This window comes from Chanodichthys erythropterus, chromosome 3, assembly GCF_024489055.1.
Source record: "Chanodichthys erythropterus isolate Z2021 chromosome 3, ASM2448905v1, whole genome shotgun sequence".
Taxonomy (NCBI): domain Eukaryota; kingdom Metazoa; phylum Chordata; class Actinopteri; order Cypriniformes; family Xenocyprididae; genus Chanodichthys; species Chanodichthys erythropterus.
The window spans coordinates 5,548,762-5,557,003 of record NC_090223.1 but is presented as its reverse complement, the minus strand read 5'-3'; positions in this window follow the sequence as shown (position 1 = coordinate 5,557,003).

The window sequence follows — 8,242 nt, the reverse complement described above, 5'->3', positions numbered from 1 at the left end:
CAAGAAAAGATGTTATATTGATATTTAATCCATGTGTTACAACTAAATCTAATGTGTGCCCAGACAGCAACATAGTGTGGCCCAGATCTGGCCCACACCTGGTACATGTGGATTACATACGGACCAGATGTGGGCCGGATCTGGGCCGACACTATGGTGCTGTCAGGGTGACCACGTTTATGGATGGGTACGTTTACATTTATGTTTACGTTTAAATTCTTTAGCTCTAATCTCTGATGAATTGTCAACATGTATGTTAAAATCCCCAGTTAAAACACAGTTGTCATAACTCATATGAATGACAGACAGCATGTCAGAGAAATCCTTTATGAAGGGGGAGATGGGTAATTTTGGTGATCTGTAATAATGTCACTGCAAATAGACGAGGTTGAGAATTAAAAAAAAAAAATAGCATTATATTCAAAGGTATTAAATGTACCAAGGTCAATGTCCCTTCCCTTGAGGGTTTCTCTGTAAATTGCTGCTGTGCCACCACCCTTTTTTTCCTTATTCTAGTTGAAAATGTATAGGTATAGTTGGGTGGACATGTCTCAATCAGTGTGGCAGGTGCATCTATGCCCAGCCAGGTCTCAGTAAGAAAAACACAGTCCAAGTTAAAATCACTGATAAGATCATTAATACAAAATGATTTGTTTGTTAATGCTCTTACATTAAAGAGAGGCATGTTCATTTCAGTTGATTTCATTACCATAGGTGTTGAGCTAGACGTGGGAACTTTCAATAAATTATGCATATTTATTCCCACTGTGTTATTCTTAGCAATATAATGACGAACTGAAACAATAGGTTTTATGAATTCAACGGTAGTACATTCGGAAGGTAGTCATGATAAAATATGTTGTTCAATATGGCGCGCAAGACATCTGGGCGCCCCTGTGATTTGGGTGCAGGCCATCTCTCTTAAAAAGTGCTGGACGTGCCCCAAAACAGATCAAAATGATCTATAAAGATGACCTTGAATTTGTTACATGTAGATTTTAACCATGTGTTAAGGGAAAGCAGATGACTGAATTTTTCAATACCCTTGTTGTAAGTAGGCAGTGGACCTGAGATAGCAATATTTTTCCCCGTGTTTGTGAGAGAAATCAGCAGAGATTTAAAATGTTCCTTTAAAGTCTCAGATTCAAGTGCTACCAACATACGCTATAACAGTGTTTGCATTTGCGTGTTTTCCAAGCACATCAGAAAGTTGTGTGTTTATGTCCAGTACCTTAGCTCCACGAAAAAAATGGACTGCTGCTTTAGCTCCGTAAGAAGAGAGTGAGAGACCTCGGACGATGGAATCACCAATTATCACGGTGGAGGCAGGCGTTGTTAGTGAGGATGGAAGAGATGTAGTAGGTAAAGCGATGGGAGTTTGATCAGGAGGTAAGTCCTGACCCAACATGCCAAAACGATTTGCCAACTTCAGTTCCAGAGGTGGCCAACCAGCCAAACTGAGCTATCAGGGGAGAAGAGCCTTGGTGAGAGAGGTAAAGAAGAACCCAAAGATCACTGTGGCTGAGCTCCAGAGATGCAGTCGGGAGATGGGAGAAAGTTGTAGAAAGTCAACCATCACTGCAGCCCTCCACCAGTCGGGGCTTTATGGCAGAGTGGCCCGACAGAAGCCTCTCCTCAGTGCAAGACACATGAAAGCCTGCATGGAGTTTGCCAAGATGGTGAGAAATAAGATCCTCTGGTCTGATGAGTCCAAGATAGAACTTTTTGGCCTTAATTCTAAGCGGTATGTGTGGAGAAAACCAGGCACTGCTCATCACCTGTCCAGTACAGTCCCAACAGTGAAGCATGGTGGTGGCAGCATCATGCTGTGGGGGTGTTTTTCAGCTGCAGGGACAGGACGACTGGTTGCAATCGAGGGAAAGATGAATGCAGCCAAGTACAGGGATATCCTGGACGAAAACCTTCTCCAGAGTGCTCAGGACCTCAGACTGGGCCGAAGGTTTACCTTCCAACAAGACAATGACCCTAAGCACACAGCTAAAATAACGAAGGAGTGGCTTCACAACAACTCCGTGACTGTTCTTGAATGGCCCAGCCAGAGCCCTGACTTAAACCCAATTGAGCATCTCTGGAGAGACCTAAAAATGGCTGTCCACCAACGTTTACCATCCAACCTGACAGAACTGGAGAGGATCTGCAAGGAGGAATGGCAGAGGATCCCCAAATCCAGGTGTGAAAAACTTGTTGCATCTTTCCCAAAAAGACTCATGGCTGTATTAGATCAAAAGGTGCTTCTACTAAATACTGAGCAAAGGGTCTGAATACTTAGGATCATGTGATATTTCAGTTTTTCTTTTTTAATAAATCTGCAAAAATGTCAACAATTCTGTGTTTTTCTGTCAATATGGGGTGCTGTGTGTACATTAATGAGGAAAAAAATGAACTTAAATGATTTTAGTAAATGGCTGCAATATAACAAAGAGTGAAAAATTTAAGGGGGTCTGAATACTTTATGTAATACTGCATGTACTAGTTACATAATTGCCTATATAAGGCTTTTCCAAATATGTCCAACAATGAGGCAGGGTAATTGTATTCTTATGCAATAAGAAACAATACATAACAAATATATATATATATATATATATATATATATATATATATATATATATATATATATATATATATATATATATATACACACACACACACAATATAATAGAACACATTTGTAGGTCTTGTATCATTTCTCATTGTAGCCTAATATATATATATATATATTGCAGTGGAAGGGTAAACAAAATCACCTTTGTATCAGTGTGGGATTTTGAACTGGATTTATTGTCAATAGTTATAAAGATGATTGTATAGAATAGTTTCACTTATGATTAATGAATCCTGCTGGGAAGAAATGTGAAATTATTATCCATATGAATTCTACAGTAATCAAGTAAATTCAGAGAAAATGTGTCTTCCTGCAACAAATCTAAATGTGAATATTCTTGATTGCATTGTTTACAAGTGGATATGTTGAGGTAGAAGCATTGAAATTAAATGTATACAGGAAAGCACTGGGCTGAAATAAAAGCAGCAACAATGTCAGTGTTTCTTTTATGCATCCGATTTAATTTCTTGATACATTTGAATTTTGTCAATAACTGAATAAAAGATTTGACAAAATGTTCACTTTTTATTTCGTTTGAACAGATTGCTTTAGACTTTGTCAAAATCACAAAAACCTTTTGAAGTAAACGATTTTGAGAAGGAAAAGTGAAATGAGAAAGGGGTTTGAATAAAAACCTTGGAATTCTGTTTTGTTTATATCTATAACATGGGATAATCTGATCTCTCATAAAAATGTTTTAACGTGTGTTTTATTAATCATAGGAAAAATGGAACCACCTGATCAACCCTGCCGGTGCAAGAGCATGGATCAACCTCCTAGAATGGCGTAAGAGAACGTTCTTATGCGTTACTCACTTGATTCAGAGAATAATTGAGTATTTTTTTTAATTTATTATTGTATTATGAAGCAGTATTAATACAAAATATATATTTGAAGTTGACTACACGTTTATGTAGCATAAATGATTAAAACTTAAAGAATCTTGGTTTTGTATCAGCTAGTTACCATGAACAAATTGTACAGTATATAATAATACTATAATAATACTGTAATTCTAATAAAATATTTTTTTCTTCTAGATATTCTTTTAAATATCCCAAAAAGGAATTTATTGAATGCTTTGAGAGTAATTACCCTCAAATCCAGCAGTGCATGTCGACACTGTGTAATGTCCTGAAAACATTTGAAGAAAATTTCAGATGTGCTGCTACAGGCTCTAATCATGGAAAAAACTCCAAAATAGCTGGAGGGGTCATGATGGGTGTGGGAATGGCTTTAGCTCCTTTTACTTTGGGAGCTTCCGCTGTTCTCGGTGGAGCAGGAGCAGCAGTGGCCACAGGTGGTGCGATTGGCAGTAGAGTCTGGAACTCAAAGAAATCAAACTTACTGACAAAATTTAGAGAAGAAATTGAAGCTGAGCTGAATGAATTTCAGAATAAAATCTTGCTTATGACTGGCAAGTTGAAAGACATTAATCAGCCTATTGAGGAAATATTGACAGACATTAAGGACCCAAGGCTTGAAGTCAGTTATTTAGATAGATATTTTGCCTCTGCCTATGAATTATTCCATTTCATACAGATATATGAACATGGTGGATTGGCTGTGCAGATTTCTGAAACTGTGCATTTGACTGGAACACTTACAGAAATAGTCGCTCAGGTCAAATCTGTGCTTGAAAAAATCCTAAACAGTAATGATCCCAAGGAGTTCACTGACATGTGGAACAAAATTAACCAGTTACAGGAGATCATGTATAAAATTAAAAATATAAAAGACAGAATAGATGGAATCATGTTAACCTGACAAAATGAAACGGCTGAGACAGCTGACCAAACACTTCAGCCTTTCTATAGTGACCAACATCTTATTGGATTGAATGACTTGATTAATATTAGCATTATATATAAACATTTCTAAATAAAATGGTCTCATTGCTAATACGTAGGTATTAATACGTAACTTCCAAAGAAACAAAACATACTTTTTGTAAGTTTGAGTACGTGATGAAATGTACAATATGGACGTAACATTTAAACATAGCATTATTAGGTTTTTACAGCTACAAAATATTTACAAATCTTTATATCATAAAGATATCTGTATAATTTCCCTTTTATCGCTTTATAGAATGTTAATCCAGTGTTACGGTTTAATTGGTTACCGTGTGACGCTTGTGCAATACATTACAATTAAATATTTGCACTACATGGTGCTGGTATTATTGTAGAGATGAGAAAATAAGGGACTGCATTACTTGTAATGGCTAAAATTTGTGTAACCAGTGAAGTCAAACTCAAACTGCGTCAAAAAGAAGCAGTCAGCTTAACATTAAAGCTTTTTATCACAATGAGCTATGAAATATATCAACACAATGTGTGATGATGTACAAATCATTCAAAAGTCTTCTTTGTTTCATTATGGGTAGGGCTGGGCTCATGTTACAGTTTTTCTTGATTACTTAAACACATAGTCACATACATTGTATGACACTTTAATGGCATTTTCTTTTCAAAACGCATGCTGCTCCGCCAAATATTATACAACATAATTAGCTGTAATGGCTGTACGAACAACAAGAAAAATAAATAAATAAACAAATAAAGCTACATGCATGCAAGAGAACAGAAAACAGACAGATGTCTAAACGATGCGTGTCATTGATGCCAAACAGCTCATCAATAACAATTGACAATTGACTGTATGTGGTACTGAGTTAATTTAGCTTTTTACACAAGATGCTCTCTGCTTGAGCATGAGGCACAAGTTGACATGAGCCCAGCCCTTCCCATAATGAAACAAAGAAGACTTTTGAATGATTTGTACATCATTCACTTCACACACTGTGTCGCTATGCCATAGCTCATTGTGATAAGACGATTTGTTGTTAAGTTTGACTGCTTGTTTTTGATGCAGTTTGAGTCCTGTTACAAGTTTGACTTAACTGGTGATTTTGTTTAACAAACTTTTACCATTACAAGCAATGAAATCCCTTATTTGTTAATATTGTTGCCTGTTTAATAGTAATGGACGTATTGCACTGACTTTTAGGTCACAACTTAGCACAGTAACCAGGTAAACGGTAACACCGGCTTCACCCTTAAGGCACGCATTTCCAAATTTCTAATGTATATCAACTGTAACACGTCATATTGCAATCCATGATGAAGCAGGCGAGAGCCAATAAGTGTTTGGTATAAACCATAAACCATGTCTTAACACTTCTTGAGGGCGCAGTTTTTGAATTTGAATTTGTCATAAGCAGTGTGGGATTTGAGAATGAAGATCTCCAGATAAAGGGATTATTTTTATGTTTTAGTGCTGTCAATACGTCAATATTGTACATTTTAGTATGTATGAAAATGTAAGTAAAAGCACATGTAAAAATACACACTTATTCTCATGAGATCACGTTAATTTTTTATTTGACATTTGATTTTGCTTTATTTTTGTTGTTGTCATTGTTATTTTGTGTATGTACTGTGAAAAAAAAAAAACCTTTACTTATACAAACATGTTCCCAAATAGATGTATTAAAATGTACAAATATATGATGTAAATATATAGTCTCCTTTTATTCATGAGTGTTCTTAATTTTGTCCTGTTGCTATCAGTCTGATGCATTTTAGGTAAAATATTGTGTTAAAGAAAACAATTGTTAAGGGGCATTTTAAAATGTTATACATTTTGTTTGCCAAGAGATGATTTTCATTGTGTGTATTGTATCATCAGAGCCAATAAAAGTTTAAAAGTAAATAAAAAAACTACCAAAACAACACTTCTCAGTTTTCTGAAGCTGAACTGAAACACACACACACACGCACACACACACACACACAATGTTACACTAAAAAGGTAAAGTTACTCTAATTAATTAATTAATTAATTACCTAATTAATATAATAATAAAATAGGACAAAAGGACACAGGACAAAGAAGAATTCCATTACATAAAATCACAATGTCCAATAAGATTCTAAGTAAGATCCTAAAGGACAAAGTGAAGTTCTATTAAAATAAATCTGAATGTCCAATAGGATTCTAAGAATCCAACAAGATCCTAAAGGATAAAATGAAATTCCAAAAGGATTTTTTGACAAGGGAATTTAAATATATTATTTCTATAAGTAATACAAAACAGACAAAATAAAAGGGCAGAATAAGCTGATCTAGCATGTTAAATGGTGGCATCCAAGTAAATGAATGGTACACCCCCTTAAGCTCACAGAAATGGTTTGACCCAGGTTTTCAGCAGCCAATGACACTGACCCATTCAAACAGATTTTTAATGTGTATTTCACGTGTGAAATACACGTATTTAACGTGTTAAAATTCACGTGTTTTTGGCCGTTTTGGCCTTCCATAACTCCGCGCCACTTCGCTAAAGATAGGCGCCTCGTCAAAGTAATCACCCTGTGTAAATCACTAGGATGCCAGAAACTGAAGACAAGAGATACAAAGTTGAAAAACTTTAAATTTCTTTTTTCTTGATGTCCATTTTTCTATTCATTCATTCATTCAACTTCTGGACTCAAGGTCCATTAGAAAAGAAACATACAAACAATTTTTAAAAAGACAATTATACCAATATTTTCTCATAGATGACTGGTATCGGATCACACTTTGCCTAGGATTCGACAACAACATAATAGGAGGACACATACAAAAAGTTGTGGGATTATGTCTCTGGGTGAGTAAAGAATAAAAGTACTTGTATTCTGAGCAGCACTCTTACTCGTGTGATATGGATTAAACATGATGAAAGCAGGAAGATCCAGACCTACAGGAGTAACATTTACTGATGATTGAGTGGTAAGATCCTCAGAGATCCATCATAACAACTGAAGAATGCAAAGAGTGTGTGAGTGAAGGTGGTTGTGAATGTGTGTAGATGTGTGTTAGTTACAGGATCAGAGAATGACACATAGTCCAGATTCACTCTCACACGATCAAGCTTACGTTTAACAAGAACACCAGAACCTACAGTCCATCCATATGTCACACACCAAACATCAGTGTCAAAGAAATCCTGTCCCTTCCTCTGGTTTGATGCTGAAGTTACTCCAAGAATCCAGTATTTACTCTCCTTAACCTCTATATCCCAGCAGTGTGTTCCTGAGTTAAACCCCTCTGAACCCAGAACACACTCATAATGGTCAAATCTCTCTGGATTATCAGGAAGAGGACATTTGTTACCACTGAATCTCAGACAGTTCAGCTCATCAGACAGGACGAGACGTGGATTCACAGTGTTTGGATGCAGAATCACAGGAGCTGATGAGACACAATCAACAGATGATTTTATTCTGATGTTCATATAATGATCAAGAGTGAACCAACACAGATTATTATGAATAATGACACTCGTCCTGTTGATCAAACACATCAGATCACTGTCAGTGTTGTTATTACACTGAACAATGTACACAAAAGGCCTATTTCTCTCAAATATTGTTCAAAAATCTGTGTTAAGCCGAGGACACACTTAACGATTGTAAGGCCGATTATGAATGTAAACTGATACGTGTGACTGATCGCTCTCAAACGCGTCCAGTCAGAGCCAGTTGCGTTCAGTCGGTGTTCAAATTCCATGTGCAAGTATTTAAATCTGCTTCAGTCGCAGGAAACAATCGCTGTATGTTGAGCTCAGTCTTA